Here is a 25,331-nt window from a genome sequence, read left to right on the forward strand (position 1 = left end):
ATTCAAGGACTTCAGGAGAATCTCACTATTGCTAGAAATAAGAGAAAAGAACTTCATGAGAAGATGCAGAGCAATGATGATGAAAAGGAAACTCTTAATGAGCTTGTAAGCAAGATGAGGCAAGAAAACATGACCTTGAGGAATGAAATGTAAGAAATGACTATGATATTGTGTAAAGACATTGAAGACAGAAAGAAGGATGAAGATGACTTGACTAGGAGACTCAATGATGCTGGAAATTAAAATCTATGACTTAGTCATGAAAATGATATGTTGAAGACAGATTTGATTCACATGGAACATGATAAAACTGAACTTATGAGACAAAAGGAATTTTTGGAAAATGATTTGGCTACTGCTAATCAACATAAAGAGAAATTCAAGAAAAGTTCAGAAGAACTTGATGGTATGCTGAAAAGTCAGAAACCTAATGGAGACGCTAATGGACTTGGATTTGAAGTTGTCGGTACTGCAAACAATCACGATCACAGTAAATCGGTAAGACAAACCAATGCCTACAAATTTAATGGGAAATGCTTTAGCTATAACAAGTATGGTCATAGAGCAAATCAGTGTAGATTTAGAAATAATTAGAACATTAATGCACCCACTGGTCAATGTTCCAAATGCAACAAAATTGGTCACAATTCTGAAAACTGTAAAATGAATGTAAGATGTTATATTTGTGGAAGTTTTGGGCACTTATCTAATCAATGCAAAACACAAACCAACATAGGATATGGAAAGGATATTCAGAAAAATAATGTGACTTGTTATGCTTGTAATAAGATTGGACATATTGCAAAATTTTGTAGAAGCAAGACTTCACCGACAAACAATAAAGGATCCAGTTTGAAAGGCAAAGAGAAGGTTGATGAGGTAAAGCAAGAATTTTCAAGACAATGAATTAGAAAGATAGATCAGAATGTTGATGAGACTATTCCTTCACCGGTAGAACAAAGTATTACTCCACCTATAGGAGACTCTTCATCCAACTGAAAAGTAACCCTTGGCGGTATTGCAACAAGTTGAAAATCATGCAAGTTTACCCTTGATTGATGGTGAGAAGATGGACTTCTTCTCTACCGGTAGATGTGTTAAGTTTCACTTAACCGGCAAGCATTTGTTGTGGTTGTTGGAGGAAAAGACATTATAAATCTTTGATTTTCCCTCTTTTTCATTCACCGAGCATTCAAACTTTCAGAGAGCACGAAAATACAAGCAAGGTATCCTTAGCAAGAAGTGAAGAAAGTTCTTTCAAGCATTCAAACCTATCAAGCAGATTAAGGTATTTATCAATGGCTTCCTCCTTTGCTCCTGAATTTATTGCAAACCCTACTATTTTGGAAGTAGTTAAATGCTCTAGAACCGTTTTTAAGATTATCCTTGAAATAGTGAAACAAGATGATACCCTAGGAGCTTTTTTAGAAATTCCAAAAGGTGTTGCATGTGTAGAAGACCCTAGAATCTATATTCATTGCCATATTGAGGAATTAGGTTCAGAAGAAATATTGAAAATGTATAAAAATGTTATTTGTGATGAAAGTGGAATGGTGAAACCCGAACATAAGGTTATTGAAACTTTAGGTTTTGTGGAAATCCTTGACATCCCAGAATTTCCTAAGGAAGTAGTAAGGATTGTGCTTAGCAGAGTTCATGGTGAATTCTTTTGGTTAGACTCTATTTGTAAAATCACTAAGGAAGTAGTTAGGGCAATGACTGGCTTACCCTCCACCGGTAGCAAGCCAAATAAAACTAAAAAGGTTCCTAATAACATAGTGATGACATTAATAGGAGCAACCTATGATAGCAGATCCCTGAGAGTGAATGATGTAAAAGATGTGAATGTTAGATTCATAAGTATGATTTTAGGTTATAAGGCCACCCATGCAAACTGACTCAACTCTGTTTCTAGTCTTTGTATTAAAAGTGCATATGATATGGTCAATAGTGATGCAAAGATAGATATATGTGAATGGTTAAAGAATGAGTTAATAAATACTCTGAAAAAGATCAAAGGAGACAAGAAAGGTACTTTTAATTTTGGCAATCTCTTGGTATGTCTGATGTTGTATCTTACAAAAGAGGTTCCCGGTATTGGTAAGAAAGACTTTGGTTTTGATATACCGGTAGGAAAATAACTATTAGACATCTTCACCAGTATGGGGATAGATAAGGATAACAATATCACCGAGTACTTCAAAACATTCAAAGCAAAAATGAAAACAAAAGAGAGATTACCACAAAGCATTATAGATAAGTATGAAAAGGAAATATGTTTTGTAATCAAGAAGGATGAAATATGGATGGAGGCAGTTTTTCCTAGAACTGTATGGGTAACAGAAATGGGATATGAGGCAGATGTAAACATAATTGAAACTTATGCTAAAGCCCTATTAGAAGCCCCTAGAGAACCGAAAGAAAAGGTTTTTGGAAATGCACAATCAATAGAAAGTGATGTACAAACATTGAAACAGAGAAAGAGAAGAGAAAAATACATAAGAAGTGCATCTAAACAAGTAAAGGAAATTAAAGAGTATTTCATGAATATCACTGGTATAAAGGAAAGTGACTTAGAAGGATTACAAACGGAGGCACATCTCTCACCGGTTGGTACATCATCAGATAGTGAAATTCCTACTGAATTCAAAAGAGTAGTTAGGAAGAGAAAACTCTCATTGGTACCCTCTCCTCCTCCCAAGAAAACAAGAACACCAAGGTAGAAATAACAGGCAGTGAGAACACCAACAAAGAAGTTGACACCAAAGAAGAAAAAGCAGCAATAAGTTATATCACCATTGGACAACTTACTGAATGAAATAATTGATGACGACAACTTATCCAATGTGAGCAAATTATATGATACATTCACTAATGAAGAGAAAGAAAGTATAGAGAATATCATCATCCTACATCTTGACATATATAAGAAAGTGTTTAATAGAAGTTGTAGATGATTTACCCAGTGAAATGTATAGGCAGTTAGATGCTAAGAGGTTAGCAATTATGAAGCTGGACAAGAAAATTAATATTGAGAAACTTCTAGGTGTACATCCGGTCAAATCTATTGAAGAAATTGATGAATTGATCAGTGAAGCAAATAGGTCAGTTTTTGCAAGCAGACACCGACCTGTGAGCCTAATGGCTGGCAGGGTAAATGAAATTTTAGAAGAAACAACTGACAGATGGGATATTTTCTTTGTTGAGAAGGAAAAACAAGAAGAACTGAAAAGACCTAAAACTTTCAAAGTCTATTAGAAGGACATAGACAAGGGGAAAGGCAAGGTAGGTGGACTACCAAACATTAAAGTAACTGATAACCTACCACCACCTTCAGTTACTCCACTGGTGCAGACTGACAGTACACCGGCTACTGAGAATGTGGATACACCACATGAGGATACAAACCCTGAGTCTAAAAATTTGTACACTATGAACATAGACACTCAAGAGGTTAACATTGTAGTTGATAAGGAAAGCACAAAGGAAAAGAAAGATGTTGCTACTAAGAAACTGACATAACACATTGAGATTGGGGTACAGGCAGAGAAAACTGAGCATTTAGAAGAACCCTTGGTTAGTGAAATGGCTACTGACAATACCAATGCAAGCACTGAGAAACTTGTAGAGACAGTAACTAAGATACTAGTAGTTGAGAATAAAGAAAAACCAATGGAGATACTGGTAGTAGATAACATAGTGAAACAAGTAGAGAAACTGATAGAGTCAGAGGGACACATTGAGATAGTGAAACCGGTAACCACAGAGAAACCAAGACCTTTGCTAGTGGAAATGCAGACACAGACTAACCCACTAGAGGTTGAGACAAGCAAAGTTACTCTCACCGGAAGCACTGAGATTGTAAAGGTAGTTGGGCAGACATCCAGTACTTCAGTGACAAAATTTAGACCCACTAATGTGACTGAAGTACTTTTGTATTCAATAAAGAAAATAATAGATTGTAATGCATTGGCCTATAAGGAAATTGATGACATAATTCCTATTCTTAAGTTGATTGCACCTAAATGCAATGTAGATAATAAGGATTCTTTGAGTCAGTTAGACACATTGTCTAAATACATTACTAGTAATATACTAACAGTTGATCAAATAAATGAGGATACATTCAAGGAGAAAATGGAAAAAGAAAAAGAAAAATTATTTGAGGAAACAATAAAGAAGTGCACGGAACACATCGATACACTTTTATTGGCACTGCGCACAACAATTACAGAGTTTAAGGAACTGTACATAGATACTTGCAAGACAAATCTGTTGACAATGGATATTGACAAAGAAATTAGCAAAGTTCAAAAGGAGATTAATGACATAGCTGATAATATCATTGGCTCATCTGAACCTATATCAGTTATTGAACAGGAAATTGCTAGATTTGAAGAAAAATTGGAGAAGAAAGAGAAAGATAAGGAAAGGATAAAGGCAAAAGCCAGAGAGCTAAAGTGCAAATTAAGTCCTAAGTTAGATAACCTTATCTCTTTATGGAAAGAAATTTCTGAGGCACTAATTCAAGGTCAAAAGACACCAGAAGAACAAACTCATCATCTCATCGGTACAATTTAGAGAACTGAGGTAGCTATGAAGGACAGTAATAGGTTTATTCAGAGCTTGAATTTGGTCTTAGCAGACTTATTCTAGATTGTAGCCAACTGGTTACAAAGTTCAAGCTGAAAACTACACTCATTTGACAATTTTGACAACCTTTGTCATTGATGTCAAAGGGGAAGTAGTAGGACAAAGAAAAATGATTACCGGAGGAGATCATCTGCTCAGAGGGAGCACACATTTTGGAGCACAGTATAATTTTGGACTTCATTTTTGGATACAGTTTTTGGATTTTTCTCATGAGTGTTGCCATCAATGCCAAAGGGGGAGATTGTAGGCATTGCACACTCCAATGAGAATTGAAGGTGATTGAAGGTGTTGTCATTGATGGCAACTTACTAGTGACCTTGTGGATATCTTCAGGCACCGACACCAGCACCAACATCAACAGACACTTCATCGACAACGACAACAATGTTCACCAGCATCCTAGTCGACATGAATAAAGTTTTGTTTATTGTATTTAGTTGTAAATATCTTTTTGTAAAGCCGACAAGGCATATTGTAATAAGACTCATATATGTATGAGATCTTTTAAATCATTTGTAGTAGTGTGATGGATGGACATATGATGGTAGAAGTGATAAGCAAATATTAAGGCATATTTTGTATAAGGGTTTATGGTTATTGTATGAGCTTAAACCGGTACTGAACCTGGCATAACAGATGCTGAATTATAGCAGTACATTATATTGGATTATTATAATTCATTTTGTAAGTCAATGAGACTTCCTTTTGTGATTGAGCAGTGAGCTCTAGGCAGTTGACCTTCCTGCATGTGCAGGCTCCTCTTGTAAGTAATATCCATTCATTGGCCAATGAGTGAATATTGTGGGTCACAAATCCCACCGAGTTTTTTCCCACACCGGATTTCCTCATTAAACATCTTGTGTTATGGTGTGCTTTCTATGTTGTTTTTACTGTTCATATTTACTACATTAATTCTTGTTTACTGGTAAAGTGTTTTGGAATGCAAAATACTTAATAAGCTTAAATATTATGTAAACTGGTTAGATATTGATTCACCCCCCCCTCCTCTCAGTATCTTTGGGACTATCATCAATCCTAACAATGAGACGTTGTTCTATATGCTTTATTCTATATGTATGCATATCTTTTCAATATGGATGTAATGCAAATGAATATGAATGTTTATTTTTTTAGTTCTTTTCATATGCAAACAAATGATGAAAATAAGTAACTAGCAATGCAATTATTTTTCATTTTTCTATGCAATAATATGAATGCAAATGAATGTATGAATCTATATAAAATGCTTATGTATGCAGCTAACATCTCAATACATAAGTACTCGATCAGAGAAACTATGATGAAAAAGATACCACTTAGCTGCGAAATGATGAATGCCTCCAACTTCTCATTTAGAAGATAAAGAAATCAATGTTACCATACCAAAATCACTCTAAATTCATGAGATGCAGAATGAAATGCAAGATGAGATGCAAAATGAGATGAAAATGAAACCTAGTCATTGGATTTGAAAAGCTTAATTTTCATCATTGAGCGTTTTACAAACATAGCAGGCATATTAGAGTTCTTTTCTTTTCATGTGCAATATTAATTATCTTATCCGCAATGACCCTTTTTATGTTCATATCCTTGGACAGATTTCGCAGGGACCTAGATTGCATGATAAAGAAATTGCCTCAAAACAAACAAAGAAATGATGGGAACCTCCCTGTAGCATACAAATAAGCGGAGTCAAGGCATGTGTGGCAATTTCACCTTAATGTGAAGGCACTTATCACAAACACCCAACCGATTAGATGTTTTCAGATCATCATAATCATTCCTACAAGAAGAAAACAAAGAAAATATTATGCCCCCAATCCTTGCTCCTCTTAGTCAAGATAGACTTCCTCGAGTTACCCAAAGGGATAATAATCAAAAACCAATATAAAAGACAACACACAAAGAAAATTTCCATGCATAACTCAAACTTTTTAGTGGTTGTTTTCAAGTAATGTTGTTTTGCTTGTGTACTCAGTGATAAAACTCTTTAGTAGTCAGGAGACAAGTGACTGACTCGAAGTGGATGACCAGGTTTCACTGACGTAAAGTCGACTTGGGTGATGCTGCTTAGGACATGTAAATTACTCAGTCAATTACCCTAAGACTAGGATATTGATCGGTTTCAAGCCATGAGATTCCAAAAGAACCAAGATGTCACGAAAGTGACTAAAAGATATGTACAAATGAAAGTAAAGATGCAACATTTTAGTACAAGAGATAAGACCAACCTAGACAAAATCCAACAACCATACCGATCTATGTCATTGTTTTGATTTGTCTGATCATTGATAGGAATGTCTGGTTTCAAAGAGTAAGTACCTCATATAAGACCGATCTATCTAGTTTCGAGTGTCCCTTCCTTGTATAAGACATGTTGATGTTTGATAGAGTTTAATAGATTGATTAACAAGACATGCAATAAGTTTGATTGTAGAATTTGAGAGTTTTTCTATGGTTGATTTGGTTTGAAGGATAGTCTATGCTTTCTTGCTTTGATTTTATCAGTTTTTTTTTTTTTTAGGATTTTGTTCAGGACATTTTATGATTTTGATGTTTGCTCCTAGTGTCTAGCAAGGCAAAAGGATTTTGAGTACATGAATGGATAAGCGAATGATGGTGGATGCTTTCAAGGACTATCTCACAACGTTAATCCAAGCATAGGGACTGGATATAGTAATGCAAAGCAAGGATTTTAGCAATGTAAAGCAAGGGTTTTAGCAATGTAAAGAAAGGGTTTTAGCAATGTAAAGAAAGGATATAGCACAACGAAGCAAGGATATAGCCTAATGAGTCCATATGGTCCAAAGAAGTGGCCATGTCAAGAGGTTTGTGGAAAGCATGTTTATGCATTTTCTCCATAGTGTTGATCAAGATCAAGGAATAGATCTAGATAGGGGAAGAATAGGATAAGCAAGATCAAAGGTGGTAATGAAGGATGTAAGCGAGCAATGGAGAGGAGATAAAGGGTGTGGATCAAGTGCAATATATAGAACATACAAAACCTATAAAGATCCTTAACCTTGTCAAGATTAAAGGTGGAAAAGGGATATGAATGTAGATAGAGCGAATGAGGGATAATGGAGGATGAAGGATAATAGAGGATGTACATGGATGGAACTTGCCCCCAATGTAAAGTGCAAAAGGATAGTGGATTACGCATGACACCTGTTTGCCAGGTTTTCATCATGGTACTTGCCCAAGGCGCCACAAGAAGTGGTTTTCACTCATGGACGAAATTATTTCTCTTTACTTTTTTTTTCTGATTTTTTTTTTCATTTTTTCATCATTTTTCTTTTTCTTTTTTGGAAGATAATAGAGGCATGACAGGGGATGGAAGAAGGACCCCAACATATCGCTTCTTTGGATGGTACCCTTGGAATATGAGTTGCAATAGACCATGGCTATGAAGGTATGCTCAAAGATGTTGGCGGGATAATGAAATGAAACTAGGGCAAGGATTTACGCAAAGGATTGGATAAGAGGGATGGAAGGGTGAAAAAGAGGTGTTGGATAATGGATGGGATGTTGGAAGAATTATGTATGGCTAGATGGAAATGTTGGAAAGATCAACATTGGCACACATCTTGAGGGATGGTAGATATATGGAAGAGAAGTGAATCTCAGATTTTGAGATTTGGATGGAGGAAAGGTTACAAATTTTGGGGCATAAGAACCCAAAATGGATGAAGGAGGTGATGGAGGAATAGACTTGGAAGGTTTGGATGGAGGAACAAAACTTTTGGATGCCAATTTTTATTTTTCTTTAGACTTTTGTGCTTCAAGTAGTCGCTTAGGGATCCACATGGCTTTTGATTTTTGATGCTTTTGTAGTTCCTTAGAGCGCATTGCTTGTACAAGTACCTTAGGAACCCATATAAATTTTGAATTTTCTTCTTTCTTTATGGGCCTTTGTGGTGTTTTGTATTTTTCTTTTTCTTTTTGGATCATATTTTTCTTTGTTTTGACATGTCAATTAGATGGGACATGTTGATCCTTGAATACATGTGGATTGCTTGATTTATGACTTTTATGCTTGGCATCCAAATTTCTTGGAGGGAGAAAAGAATGTGTGGATAGATAGGAATGATATGAAGGTCTTTTAGATGGATGGAAGGTACTCAAAGATGTGTGCCTTTGTTGATCTTGCATAAGGGATGAAGGGATATAGGGACCTAGAATGGATGGAAGCGGGGAAGGAGAAGGCATGTATTTGGATTTAACTGGAGAAATGTAGGATTTATGAGAGATACCAACATCTTGAGAGTGAGAAATGTAGCCAATATAATCAAGATTTTCTTTTATAGCAGGGGGTTCTAATATACCCTGTTCATGAATGTCTAACCCTTTTCTTTGATAATGCATGCTTTGAAAGATCTTTTTAACAAGGGGTTTCTTCTTACTTTTAATGCTAGAGGCAAGTCCATTTTGAGGTGGAGGTGGTTTGCAAGGTATGATAGGATCATGAAGTGAACATGGAGGATTATGACAAGGAGATGAAGGGATACTTTGATCTTGACATGGAAGAGGACCATTAGATAGAGTAGGAAGGGTGTTTGACTCTTCATTTTGTATATGATCGTTTTAAAAGGTGGAAGAGGCATCATGATCTTTCTTAGGAAGTGGATTAGGAATGGGATTTGGAAGGATGCTTTGTTCTTGAGATGGAAGGGGATAATCTTGGAAGAAATGGAAAGGTATAATGTGATCATCATGGGATTCTAGTGAAATAGGATCTTTTTTGAATCATTAGATGGGATTGAGGAGTTTTGGTGTCTTGATCTTGATTTATGATAGGACTTGTTTCTTCATTCTTCAAATTATACTCCTGGCATGAAACCATTTCTAAGGAAGGGATAAGATTTTGCATAGGCATAGGGGATTCTTGGAAGGTCTCCATATTTGGGCATGATGGGGAAGCATTTAAGAGTGAGACTCTCTGGAGTGGGTACATTGGGAATTGGAGTGCATGATGGCATATGATCTGTGATTTTTAAATCTTTAGAGGAACTTGTAGCATTAACTTGGATTTCCATAGGAGATAGCCCTTCAAGGTAAACATGAGAAGTTTTATAGTTTGAGGGAGATGGTATGGATTGTTGCTGAGAAGTTTTAGGAGATGAAGGCATCATGGAAGGGATGGAGGACACATATGGAGCCTTGCTAGACATAGGTTCATGATTTTGATCATGCTTAGAAGTAGTTCCTTCTTTTTCTTTAGGTGAGTCATTAGGATCTAAAATTTCAATGACACCATTATCAATGAGATCTTGAATCTTATGTTTTAATTCCATGCATTTCGAAGTATTATGTTCATTTTATCTATGATATGCACAATAATTACTCACAAATTCACATCCCCATGTGATATTTTTAGGCAATATGATAAGATTATGCTCAAGAATCTCTTTCAAAGTCAACTCAATAGATTGCCCCAAAGGTGTAAACTATCTATCTAGAGGATATTTGGAGGAAATGTCTTTATGTCTTGGTGAAGGTGTCTTGTGAGCTTGTTTGAGATTTGGCTTTTGATTGTCAATTATTTGTTGGCTTTTGATTGTTAAATCATATAATCGTTTTAGCATTCCTTGAAGTTTCTCACTCTTGATATCATGCATTTGTTTTTCAAATGGAGTCATTGATTTATTTTGTTGGATTTTCATGTCATATATTTCTTTCTTGATATCTTGAAGTATTTGAGCCAAGGTAGCCATGGGAATTGGAGCTAAGCGAGCCATGGGATTCTTAGTTTTATCAAATTTTTTAGAAGAGCTTCTAGTTTGAATAGACATTTACAACCGACAGGATCGAGAGCTAGATGTGTTGCAAAAGTCAAGATCAAATTGGAGCTAGTTGTTTGTTTAACGTAGTGATTTGAGAGAAGTAACTTAGATCTGGTCTAGTTTCGAGAACGATCTATCTTGTGTAAGATGTTATCTAAGTTAACTTAGGTTTGATAAGATGTTGTTTGAACTAGCTGAGAGATGATTGACAAAATCGTGCAACGCAATGGCAGGGGTACACTATCAAGATTGTTTATGCTCAGGAGGATGATAACCAGTTTTATGCTTGTTGTAGACTCGTTTAGGCAAGTTTGACTATTTGGGACTGATAAAATTAGGAATTCATATGACAGAGTTTTGGACAGAGATGAGATTTTGACAGAGAGATTTCAATGATTGATGACTACCAATTTTTGATAAGGATTGATGTTTTGATGACTGACAGAGACCAGTTTAGACACAGACAGTTTATCACTGAGTTGTTGATTTGTTTTCTCCTATTTTAGTATTTCAGTTTTAGTTTCAGGGATGAAAATACAGAAAACCCGCAAGATATATAATAATTCAATCACAACACGCTAACCATACAGAAGCTGGCTTAGAGAAGAAAATATTTGCTTGTTGACTTAGGTACACACCCAATAGCTAATCAGAATATGGTCACTGAGTCTCACGCAATGGATTCTCAATGCCGTATTAGGCGACTCCAAATGCTAATGGGGGAACGATATGGCAAGTATCTTGGGAGAGTTACTATCTCTCTTGCACAAAGATTATCCCCCTTTTGGAGGTGAATCGGGTAGCCTCTATCTTATAGTTTTTAGTAAGGGATTTCGTTTGAAATTACCCCTTGAAATCACACAAGCATGATTAAGGCCTATAGCCTGACCAAAACAAGTTGTAGTCACGTAAACATGATTGAGACCACAAGGCCCTACAAAATGCTCGATATGAGAGATCTCAAAGAGAAAACTCAAATAATCCCATCCTTTAAGACTTTAATCACCAGAGGCCTAGTTATTATATTGAGTTGAAGTGCTTAGGTCCAGCTGTCCTCACTTGGGTTGTTCTCATAAGGTGATTACTTTTTCCCACTATGACAGGCCCGCTAAAGGTATACAAATCTCAAAACTTAGAAAAAGCTTCGAGGGTCTAGATTTCTGATTGTCTATAAAAGACAAGAGCATACTCTGCTACCTCTTAGATTTTTCTGAAAACACAAAAGATAGATTTGTTCTTTAACCAGATAGCAATTTAAGTGCCTAAAAATTAATTTAAAGAATACACGATGTTTGGTCAATTCTCTTTAGGCAACCTGCAAAACCAATGCATTAGTAGTCATGTTGTTTTGTATTCTTTGACAAGCGTATGTTTGATTGATAAATTCTTTGTCAAGCAGACCTGCAAATATTAAAAGCCCAAAATTAGTTGCCAAAATAACATAAAAAAAATCATCAAAAGAAAATTCTAGTATGCAAACTGTAAATTAAACTAATCTAACAAGAATTTCCATTTTTTATGACTATCCTAGTTATGACAGTTTTGATAGTACTACATTCTGTCGTTTATAACTTTTCAACCAGAGGTAATTTGGAAAATCGCTTTGGTGGAAATGTGGATAACTTGGTTTTACAGAACATATTACAATTTTAGATCCAACAGTTCAATAAAAAGTTATGCCCTTCGAACAAAGACCATTTTTGACTGTCACAGAAGAATAAGTAAAATGATAGTACTGCACTTGGTCATTCCTAACTTTCAAACCAGACATTCTTAGGAAAATTGCTTTAGTGAAACTGTAGAAAACTTGGTTTTCAACAACATATCAAAAATTGGTTTAGATCCAACGATTCAATAAAATGTTATGCCCTCCAAAAAGAGACCATTTTGACTGTCACAGAAGAACAAGCAAAAAGAAAGATTTTTATTTGCAAATTTAACACATGTTTACTAGTTATAAAAAACCAAACATTAAATTTGTTCAAGAAACATTAGAAATCTTGTAGTTGTGGGTTCGAGCCCACATTGGACGCCAAAAATGTGTGTGTGAAAAGTGAACCTGTATCTATATCTGGAATACACAACTTCAATTAAGTCATTATATGCATGGTTAGTAAATCAATAATCAATGAATAATAAACCATTACAAAGTGACTCATTGCCTTCTAGTAGATGCGAGTTTAGATTGCTCTTAGATTGCTAAGCTATCCAGTGACTAGACAACACCTAAACGAAGGATTTTTAATCTATATGAGCATGGATTTAAGCTAGATGGTTGCAAGATTAATCTAGATATGCATGATTTAAGCAATATATGAATATTTAAGCTAAATGATATAAGCAATATGAAGTAACTAATATGCAATATCTCAATGCAAATTCTCAATGAACCTAGAGAAAAAATAACATAATAACAATATATTCTCTAGGATCTTTTTATGGGAGATGAGAGCCTGAATTTATAGAAAATTCAGAAAGAAACCAATGGCTGAGATCAAATGATGATGAGCGGTCAAGATTTTCCAAGAGGAAGCACAATCCAGGTGAATTGATGTAATTGGATGCTTTTCTTAGTTTTAAAGGAAATTGAACTAAAATTAAGATAAAATCAGAAAAAACTAATTTATTCTCTATTTCATTCAACTTTGAGATTTAATTGTTTTAATTGCTTTCTTTGAGATTATTTATCAATTTTTAATTTATTTTTCAAGATTATCTTGAATTGATTTCTTTTCTCAAATTTTAATTATTTTTTGGTCAATTAATTTCTTTTTTGATTTGTTTCCTTTTTTGAAGATTTGTGCTCATAATTTTCAATTTCTCTTTCTTGATTTGTTTCCTTTTTTGAAGATTTATGGCAATTTTTATTTATTTTTCAAATTAATTCCTCTTTTTGATGTTTTAATGGCAAATTGATTTATTTAATTAAATATGCAAAAGATATTTAATTAAAATAAATAAGATAATTGTTTAAAATGATTTACTTGGAATGATTTAATTAATTAAATAAATATTTAATTAATATTGAGTTATTGATTTGCCATGTGACATTTGATGATTTTAGAAATTAATTGTGTGCTCAAGATTTATTTAATTGCCTTTGGTTAGGACCTTGGTGATGTTGTCGAGATTAGGGGCTCATGGTTTAGATGACCATTTTTAGGGTATTACAACTTGATCCTTCCTCAAATTTACTCAAGGATAATATTGGTCTCTTGAATCTCATTGATGTGAAGCCAATTAATGGTGTCTTTACATGAAATAATAGGAGGAGCGGTGATGAGGTTATCTCTGAAAGGCTTGATAGATTTTTGGTTTCCTTCTATTGGATGCATGATAGGTGGTCCACCAGTTCAAAAATTCTTGATTGGAGGGGTTTTGATCATTGGCCTATTAAGCTTTCTATTACATCTTTTAGAACCTCCAAAAATCCCCCTTTCAAATTTTAATTGATGTGGCTTCATGATCAGTCATTGAAGGATCTTATGGTTGATTTGTGGTATGAAGGGGTGCCTACCCACTGGCAGGCTATGTACACCTTTTAGAAGAGATTACAAGTGAAATATAGGCTGAAGAGGTGGAATAAACAATGTTTTGGGAATCTGCATAGACACAAGATGGCAACTCAATCCAAGCTGGATGAGGTTATGCGTCAAATTAGGGATCAAGGGATGACTGTAGAGTTCAGTATGGTCGAGTCCCTTGCTCTTAAGGACTTAGAAGAGTTGGAGTTGTGTGAGGAGATTTTCTGGAAAAAAAAGTCTTGTGTGGATTGGCCCCAAGAAGGTGATAGAAACACATCTTCTTTTCATAATTCTGTTAAGGCCTAGAGGTATGGTAACTCTATTACATCTCATATCTTTGGAAGGGGTTCATCTTTCATCTAAAGAAGAAATTGCTAGGGAAGTTGTTAGTTATTTTTCTAATTTGTTTACCAAAGAGGATCTGTAAGCTATGGTGGAAGAGAGGGCCATCTTGAACTGTATTCCCCCTCTTGTCTCTGTTGAAATGAATGATGCTCTCTTGCACCCCATTTTATTGTCTGAACTTGAGAGGGTTGTGTTTCAAATGAAAAAAGGCAAGGCTCCTGGCCCTGACGAGTTTCCTATTGAGTTTTTTCTATAATTTTGGGAGATTATAAAGTATGATCTTCTAGATGTGGTTCAAGAATCTCTTAGGAATAAACAAATGCTCAAATTTGTGAATTCTACCTTATTGGCTCTCATTCCTAAGAAGGGGGGGGGGGCTAATAGTTTGGATCAGTATAGGCCTGTTGCTTTATGGAATGTTGTCTACAAGATAATCACTAAATTGATTGCCAAATGACTCAAACCTCTCCTTTGCACTTTGGTTTCTAAGGAGAAAGGTGGTTTCATTGATGGAAGATAGATCCTTGATGGAGTTGTGATAGCAATGGAGGCTATTCATTTGATGGCTTCCCCTAAGGAGAAGGCTATGTTTATTGAACTTGACATGGCCAAAGCTTATTATAGGGTGAGTTGGTATTTCTTATAGAAGATCCTTTTGGATTTTGGTTTTGGAGAAGAGTGGGTGAATTGGGTTCTTAGTTGTGTGACTTCTACCTCCTTCTTAGTTCTTATTAATGGGGAACCCTCAGAATTGTTTAGCGCTTCATGGGGGCTTCGGCAAGGGGACCCTTTATCTCCCTATTTATTTATTCTCATGGCTGAAGGTCTTGGCAGATTTATCACTTCTCAGGTGAGACATGGTCTTATTCAGGGCTGGAGTTGGAACAATGCTCTACCTCCCTACTCTCATCTTTAGTTTGTGGATGACACAAGTTTGATGGGAAGGGCCAGAATCAATGAGGTAGTGAATTTCAGGAGAGCTTTGGATATCTATTGCAAAGCCTCAGGTCTGAAAATTAATGAAGATAAATCATCCATATATTTCCTTAATACTCCTCGGCTTATTCAGAATAGGATTTCCAAGATCCTCATATTTCAAATGGGATCCGTTCCTTTGTTGTACCTCAGGATTCCTTTAGATTTGGGGGTTCAATGTGAAGATTTTTGGAAAGGAATTTTGGATAAATTTCATTGCAAGGTTAATCGTTGGACTTACAGGTGGTCATCCTTTGCTAGAAGAGTGACTCTTCTGAAGACTATGCTACAAGTGCTTCCCATTTATAGGTGTTTTGTGTAGGCTCCCCCCTCCAGCTTTGTGAGAGAGTTCGATGCTCTTTCCCATCAATTTCTTTGGTCTGATAGTTTTCTTTCTTCTAAGTGGAGTTTAGTTAAATGGGACTATGTTTGTAGATTGTGAAATGCTGGGGGTCTTGGCCTCAGATCTATTGCTTTGGTTAGCAAGGCCTTGGCGGCTAAGCTATATTGGAGGTGGTGTAATAGTCAGGATTAGGACTCGGCCAATATTTTAACCCACGAATATCTCCCTGGTGCTAATGATCATGAGGTGCCTCATCTTAGTTTAGTGGGTAGGGGATCTTGTATTTGGGATACTCTTAGAAAAGGTGCCCAACTTATTAAAGATGGCCTTTTTTGGATTTATAATAGTGGCTCTGAAGCTCTTTTTTGGTAGGACTCTTGGGATGGTCACCCTCCTATTTTGTCTAGTTATCCATAGCTTCAGCCTCTTTGCAAAATTTTCACTGATGTTGGATGGGTTAAGGTGGAGAATTTCAAAATGATTAGGCACATTGGACAGGTTGAGGTGACTTGTTGGAAGGATCCTCTTGAATGGCCCTTGGGTGGCTCAAATGAAGATCATGTGGTGTTGGTTAATATCTTAGAGGGTACGTTATGTAGTTCCCTCAAGGAGAGAGATATTTTGGCTTGGGGTCCTATCCCAAAAGGCAAGTTTTCTGTGGCTAAAGGTTATGCTCTGCTTGATAGGCAATTGCATGCCCTGACGGATGTTCCCTGGTGGAAGAAGGTTTGGAATTGCTTCTCTTGGCCAAAATGTAATTTTTTCTTATGGCTGGTTGCTCAGAGGAAATGCCTCATGTGGGAGAATCTTCATAAGAGAGGCTTCCAGGGACCATCTATCTGTTATCTTTATATGCATAATGAGGAAGACTACTCCTACTTGTTTTTTCTATGCCCTTTCTCTAGGGATATTTGGCACAAGTGGTGGGAGGCTTGGAAACATGCTTGTTTTCATGCTACCTCCCTAATTGACTTTTCAGATAGCTTGGGCAGACCCCCGACGAAGACCTCTTTTCTTCAAGTGGCCTGGGCTATTGGGCCAGCCCTTATTATCTGGAATCTATGGCTGGAAAGGAATCAAAGGGTCTTTTGTGATTCACATGTAGGGAGTCCTCAGCTGTGGCAGAAGATAGTTAATAGGATTCAGGAGACAATCTCGGCTAAGTGCAATTTGTTTGAAAATGTTGATTCAGGTGATTATGCTATTGTAAGGAATTTGCAATTGGAAAACATTAAAATGGATTGTGTTGTTGGAAATAGATATCGACATGCGAAGTAGCAGATAAGTAGAGATGGAAGGTGGATTCCCCCTCCTATGGGAATCTTAAAAATTAATACAGATGGCTCTTCCCGTGGGAATCCTGGACATGCAGGTATTGGAGGTATAGGTAGAGGTGATGATGGTTGTGCAATTTTTTTCTTCTCTTTTTATATTGGACAACACTCTAACAATCTTATGGAGGCCCTAGATATTAAGATTGTTGTTGAGTGAGGTTGTTCTTTAGGATGGAGGAAGATTATTTGTGAGTCGGATTCTCAGATTGTTGTGGACATGTTGAACAAAACAAAATTTGAATGATGTGAGTTGGCAATCGACTTTTGTGGTCAGACAGATTTTACGATTGTGTAATACATTGGAATTTGTCTCCTTTTGTCATATTCTCAAGGAGTGGAATAGAGTGGCTGATTGTTTGGCCAAGTGGGCTTCAAAGCATGTTGATGGTTGGGATTTTAGTGGAAGGGATGGCCTACCTTCTAATTATCTTAAAACTTTAGACAGGTTAATGCGAGAAGACAAGATGATGCAATAACACCCAGTGGGTTCGATTTCCCTTTTATGTTTGTTTCCTTTTCATTGTCATTTTTGAGGCCCTTTGAGGCTCTGGATGAGACTGGTTTTTGGTGTAATTCCAAAGTAATTTCCCTTTGTCCCTACTTTATCCACGTCATATTTTTGAGGGCTTTCCGAAAAGGTATTATCATTGGAAATCCAATAGTAGGATCTAATGCTATGGTCACTAGACTTTGTAGTGGTGGTGCTGGTGGATTTTTAGGATCCTTTTAGTTTTTGTTGTTGTCTTGGTGGACCTAAGCCATGAACTTTGTATTTTTGTGATTTATGAATACATATTTACCCCTTTTTTCCAAAAAAAAAAAAAGAAAAAGAAAAAGAACATGTGCTAAAGAAATAAAGACAAGAAAACACACGTTTCTTGAGTTTTCTAGGTCAAACTCCTTACTTAGTCATCCAACTAAGTTATGCCCATTTTTTAGGCTTAAAAAATACTCCAAAATGTTACTTGAATTAAGAAAAGTTGTTTCTTTGACCATATTTATCATTTAAGGTTCCTTGAACAACTCCTAGATGCTTGGAAGGTGCCCAAATTTAGTGAAAAATACACCTAAATCTATTCAACCACTTGAAAAATTTCTCAAACTATCCTTTATTGTCTCCTTGACTATTACAACCTCTTTCTATGATCATAGGGCATTCATTTTTCCTTTATTTTAAAGTTGGGAAAGAGTTTGTAGTCAAAATGAATCGAAATAGGTCTTTTCAGACCTCTTGGGTTGCTTCAAAATGAGTTATTATAGCTTCAAATTACCTCTATATATGTTGTTATCCTCAAGGGGTGTCTAGATGTGTTGAAATCACTCGCATGAAGTGAATCTATTAGATCTTTACTATCATACTTCTTTTAGCACTTCAACACCCTATCACTCCACATCCCATGACTACTCACTTTCATACTATTTATGTCCCACCACTAGTGAGTTGTTCTTGTAGAGAAAACTATTTTCCTTAATATCTCTCATGGCTCTAATTGGCATTCTAGGTTTTCTATGACAATATTTTTGGCATTGGTTTTAGCTTCTTGAAAGTCATTCTTTATACTTGTTTATAACTATCCTTTTATATGATGCTCTCAAGACCTTTATACTATTGATGCAATACTATCTACTTTGTCCCCATATGTATATTTCCTTCATACTTGGTATACTCCTTATGCTATTTTAATAAATCTCTTTATAGTGTTATAGACTGTAGAGACTTCACACATGATTAAAAAATATGCATACCCTTTAGATGATGGTATAAACTTGTAAGACATAATGCAAATTGTCTTCCTATAAAGATTGAAACTTCATGCTACAATGTATACTTTTAGATGAATTTTGAGTTGAGACACTTAGAATGATTCCTTGTCTTTTTTTGTCCATTTTAAATTTTTGGATAGACTTCTTGATTTTGTATGTTGTCTTTTGCTTGATTATTTCTCATACTTTATTGTTGTTCATGCTCTTTTCATTAATTATCTCACTATCCTCTTCCATCTCTACCCTTTGTATTGTCATCCTTTCAATCATTTCTTGTCTCCTTCATCATGCTAATTGTATCTTACCATGCAGCCAACCCTACGTGAATTGAAATTATGTTTTATGCAAAAGTTTTCACCCTTAAAGAATGCTTTTATCAGTTTAGTATACCAACTGAGTAATAGACCCATCATAAGTGTGGGACTTTGTTAATTGGAAAAGACTGAGACACTATCATTCTCTTGTAATTTGTTGTCTTCAAGACTATGCATTTGTTTCCTTTTTTAGTCATGGTTAGGGTTGAAGTATTTCATTTTGTAGAATGAACCCTTAACAAGTCTTCTAATACTTATGCAATCTTCTCATGATTTTATTGTTCCCTTCACATGTAAATTATTATTATTCCTCATTTGGCTTTCATTTGGACTATAAGGTCCATATGCATCAATCCTTTTTATGATTGCAATAGTATTGAACAACTCCAATTCAACTACTATAATATGATACATGATAGCTAAACTAAAATTGATAATATGTTTATATTGTGAATATAGGTAGTTGCCTTGCATGGTTGGATTAATCATTTTGGATTTTCTTATCACACATGACTGTCAATGGTCAACAACATCATGTAGAATTCAGCCTACATGTACTTTATCCAACAACTTCGCAATCATAGCTCTCTGCACTGTAGAAATTTTATGTGCCTCATCATTTTGAGAACCAAATTCATTGTGTCTTTTCTCATCTAAATGTTTCACAAGCCTTATCCCTTCATTTCTACCTCTATATGACAATCATTGATACTCTCCCTTGGATATATTCATGTTTCTTCAAAGCCTTGAATGAGGACCTTTGCCCTTATGATATTACTTTCTTTTGAAGACTGAGACATCCATCATTTAGACTACCCATATGAAGGATTATTATCTCATTTCCTCTAACATTGTCATATAATTTCTTTCTCTTTATTTATACCTACACATGTTTTCCCCTAACAATGTATTCCCTTTTGTAATGGTGAAAAATTAAGGCTTTCATCCAATTATGATAAAAAACCGCTAATTTTAGGCTTAGGCACCACTACATTCAAGAGGGGTGAACCCAATAGATCTAGCCACAAATCAACAAGGATAGGGCTAAGAATTATATTGGATTCACTAGGTTGTGAGTTGATTATCCTCTTTTGAGTTGAATTGTTGAAATTATGAAATTAGGGTAAATGAGCTGGAATCAAAGTAATTATATGCAAAAATTGAGCTACAATCATCGGATCGAGCCACAAACCTGGATCTAAGTAATATAAGAGTATTTAGACCAATATCCAGAAGGAGCTCTTGATTTATTAGGACCAAAATTCCATTCGCCCTAATCCTCCACACTTTTTGTCATCTAAAGGAGAACCTATTCATCTTTATAAATAAAGCCAATTCTAAAGATCACAACTTTGTACATGTTCCTACACACTATAAAGAAGGGAAATAGGTTGGAAATGATGGAATAAAGGAACACTAAGAGGGAGGGTGAATCAGTGTTCTACAATTTTTAAAATTCTTAATCTGATTCTGCAACCACTTAATGCAATTGAACAAAATAAATATTTAAACAAAAACCAAATATCCACCACACCATAACACCAAGATTTATACATGGAAAACCCAGTTAAGGGAAAAACCATAGTGGGATTGAGACCCACAATATTAATATACGCTATTAGAAGTATAGAAATTTTACATAAGGGGAATGCACATGCATTCAGGAACATTACCTAAATCTCACTACTCAAATTACAATAAGGGCTACAACCCTGAAAAGGCTCACTACCTTATAAAATGATTACAAAAGATAATTGGAATGTCTGAACTGATTAGCAACATCTACAAATACCAAAATACAGTTTCGATTAAGCACAAAGTACTCTGCTCTACTACAATGCTTTGTTTTTTTGTTCTGCTAAATTCTAGAGAACAAATTGTTTACTTCCACGTGTGAAACTGTGCACAATCACTCACAAATGCTTTCCACACAACCACCGATACCAAAAATAATCATATCAATCACTGGTATATATCAGCAATATCCAATTAGATCTTTTATGCATCGGCCCAAAATGAATAACACATAAATGAAACGTGTATACCAAATTTGCCTAATCCAAACTCAAATGCATAAGTGGAACAAAACACATTGTCCACATGCTTCCCACATGTTGGCTTAACATCCTCAAACACACAAATAATCATGAAGATTACTCTACACGATCTACATAATGAATATCCACACGTTACTATTGATGAACATTGTTCTAACCAAAAACCTGTATACTGGACCTTCCAACTCACTCAAGAATCATCACCGAAGGCCAAAAATATGGAATAAGGTAGATTACACACCCACAATGCTTCTTTGAGATCCACAATACCAAATACTCAAGCCAACTGAACTTCCAACCAAATTACTATATATTATCGGATGTCCTTTTCTATCTCACCAAAGCTTACCGAACCTCAATCTCTCTTCCAGTATGAATGAATCATGAATTGAGGATTGAATATCTAGCTCTAGTTGCCATCAATGATAACATCTCAACAACAATGCAGTGTTTCTTGCCAAAAATCTTCCCCTTTGGTATTGATGGCAACACTTAGTGAAAAATGACTAAGTGTCGGACCAAAACCAAAATGCTATATACTGCAACCAAAAATCAAAAATTGCAAAACTCAAGAGACTCCCCCTAAGCTTATTACAACATTTTCACTCTTCTACTCTCCCCATTTGACATCAATGACAAAGATGGGGATTTGCAATTTAAAACTTTACATAAAATCTATATACCGAGCATATACATATATACAGTCCTTACAAAAGCTTGAAAATATCTGCAAAAATATTTTTCAATGACTCCAAATGGTTGTCCCAGCCCTTCCTTAGACTCTCTAAGATGGATATAAGGATGTTGAATAGATAAGCTTGCATCTGCACTAACCTAAGATCTGAAGGCTCTATGGAAGTCATGGCATTCTGAGAATCCTCCAGTCCATTGAGCCATGTGTCTAACTTAGGAGTGATGTGACTTCAAAGCTCTCCAACCCTGCCAATGACCTTCTCCTTTTCATGGCTTAAGCTTCTCATCTTTTCAAGTAGAGATATTACTTGGACTCAGGGTTTACTTTAGTAGCAAATATTTCACATCGATGACCTAGAAAGTGACAAATATATTGTACCAATCGGGGGTGGCCATGTTGCCAAGACTTTATAATTATTCATCAAATGCATAGGCCAATCACCCATTGTTTTATTTAATTAATTGTATCTCTATCAATATTTCGCCAATAGAATCTACGTTTTCCACATGGTAAATTCAATATTTTCAACTACACTTTATGAGGTTGTCTTAATACATGACCATAATTTGCCAATAGCCATATAAATATATATTGAATAGGAGGACCCAATTCGCCTGGCATTTTGCGGAAGTGTGTCTCAATTCACTCCAATTTTTTCCAACTCTATTATAATTGCCAACTAGTTAGATGACCCATAATCACTTGGAAAATTACATAAGACGTGTTATAGTTAAGCGTGATTCACCAAATATTTGCATACCATATAAAATTTCTGCCGAATTTGCCAAATAAGGATTGGTATAAATATTAATCAAAGATTGGATTTATCTCTACACAATTTGGTCTGTTTTGAGCTCTCAATTCAGATCACTAGCAAAGTTTCAGACCAGGAACAACCATTGCTGTTGACTACATTGATGACTGCTAGTGACCTAAAGGTGAGTGATCATATTTTTAAAGTGTTATAATATTATTCTGAATTCATCTCTATATGTTTGCACTATTGACTTCATTCTTATTCAGTGGAGACCCATCAGTGGTCACCCGGGAGACCTCAGACATCTAGATTGTAGGTCGTAGGGCCAATGAATCATATAGTCTATTATTACTTATCAACAAGTTGATATTTTCTTTGCAGCCTTTATTTCATTAGAGATGTCAAACAGGAAGAAGGGTAGGAATCTTGCATGTGGGGAAGGCCAAGAGAGGTTAGCAAAATGTAGAACATTGTCATCGTACTTTGGTGTTAGCAAAGATTGTGGTGAAAATCAGGAAGGTACATCATCACAAGTACAAATACAAGATTCAAAACCTACACTATTATTGAACAACATGATGAACATGATATCTTAGATCACGATGAACTTGAAGAAGATTTTTACCTAGGTTAGCCAGAATGATATAATTGACTTGGGTGATAATGCCACCAATGATAATGCATGGAAGGGGAAAAGAAAAACCAAATAAAAAAAGGATCAACCCAAATCGAAAAAGGATCGGGAGTGGGATATGTCAATGAGGAATTTTCAAATTAATTAGGTGTCAAAGTAACCATTTATTGAACCAGTGGAGAAGCCGATTGAAGGCGAGCCTCCAATAGAATGTAGGTGTAAGATTTGCACTTGGAAATATAGAAAGGAAAAGAGGTTGCAGTTAAACATTGACACCATAGAAAAGCATATGGGTAAAGTTTACGAAAAACAAATGATAGATGGAGTTGAAAAATCAGTGATAAGATGGAAAACAAAGGAGGAATGTAAGCATGTGAGGAATACCGAAAATTCAAGAGAAAATGCAAATGAAGCTTGTGGAAGTTAAAGGTTGTATTGAAGTTATTCTTGGAAAAGCAATGGAAATAAAACAACAGGGAAAAGTTGTTCAGTTAAGTGTTATTTTTTATTATTTTGAGCAGAGGGCATGCTATGATAGACTACCCATCAATGAGTGGTTTATTACACTTTTTGAAAGTTCCTAACTATTTTAATAGTCACTGGTCAGTAAACAGTGGATGGGAATGGGCAAGTTGTCTTGCTGAGGTTGTAAAAGAACATGTCAAGGAAAAAATAAGAGTCAAACTTTATTGCGTAGTCTTTAGATGAAGTTAAGACAATAGATAATACTTCGAGTATGCATGCATGTTTATATTGTACATAATCATGCCCACCAACCTTATCTACTATTTTTTGCTAAAATGAAGGATAGTGTGACAACAAATTTTTTATTTCAACTAGTAAAGAGTTGTTTAATTGATTATGGAGGTATGGATGACATGACGATTGACAAAAATTTGGTGTGTGTTGGAGCGGATGGAGCTTCAGTAATGCAAGGTCACATGAATAGTATTTGCATAAAGATCAAAATTTATTGTGCACCCTACATTACTGGTGTATACACCTAAAAATGGTCTGAAGATAATTAATTAAATAAGCAATTATTTAATTAATCCCCCTTCCCAATTCAATTGAATTCACTAAGTAATTTGATTAAGTTCCCCCTTTCATCTACTTATTAGTAAATCTAAGGATTTATTTAATAGGTTCATTTAATAATCCCCTTTAATTAATTAATTCAAATTAATTAATTTCCCCCATCAAATTCATTTCATAATCCCCTAATCAATTAAAACAAATCAATTTATGAGTTGTTGAGATTAATTAGCCTTTTCCTATTATTTGAATTTCTAAATTCAAATTCTCCTAACTTCTAACCACCTAACATAATCATTCATTAACTTAATTTATTCCATCTAACCCCGAGTTTAATTAACCATCCTAGCTTGCACATCCTAACCACTATGTCCCCTTTCCTTGAACACTTTGCCCTCTCATAAGCAAAGCTTTGTAACACTTGTCACTAAGTGTTCCCTTTCATCCAGCTTCTTCTAGAAGCCTCTTGACACTTGTCACCATGGAGATGACAATGTTCCCTTTCATCCAACCCCTTCTCCTACCAACCTCCAAATGTTCCCTTTAATCCAACCTCTTTGCCAACCTCCTCCAATTTAACCATTGATATCTTTAGACTTAATCTTGATCGTTGATTCCTGCCACCTCACCCCTATCCTTGGAAATCCTATAAATAGACCCCATTTTGGAGCAATAATCATCCCATCTCAATTGCATTCATGAATTGTTACTATAGGCATTTAGCTTCTAGTTTATCATTTTAGCAATGTTATCATGTTCAATTTTAGCTTAAATCTTAGCTTATTTCATAGCAATATCATAGAATCATATAGCTTAAATCATTATCTCATCTAGCTTATACATCTTCATCATTTAAATCCTCCATTTAAGTGTAGTCAAGTCACTGGAATTTGCATAACCAGATCTGAGAGAAAAATTCATACTCGCATTTACTAGGAGGCAATAGATCGATTAGCTATGGTTTTATCTTTCGTTGATTAATTTTCTAACCATTGCTTGTAATGATTTATTGAGTGTTTTGTGTTACAGCTATAGGTATAATGGGTACACACTTCACAGACATGACAACTAGCATTCACTACATGGCCCACATAATGAATCTAGCTTTGAGCAAGCATG

Source organism: Cryptomeria japonica, chromosome 6 (genome assembly GCF_030272615.1).
Source record: "Cryptomeria japonica chromosome 6, Sugi_1.0, whole genome shotgun sequence".
NCBI classification, from domain to species: domain Eukaryota; kingdom Viridiplantae; phylum Streptophyta; class Pinopsida; order Cupressales; family Cupressaceae; genus Cryptomeria; species Cryptomeria japonica.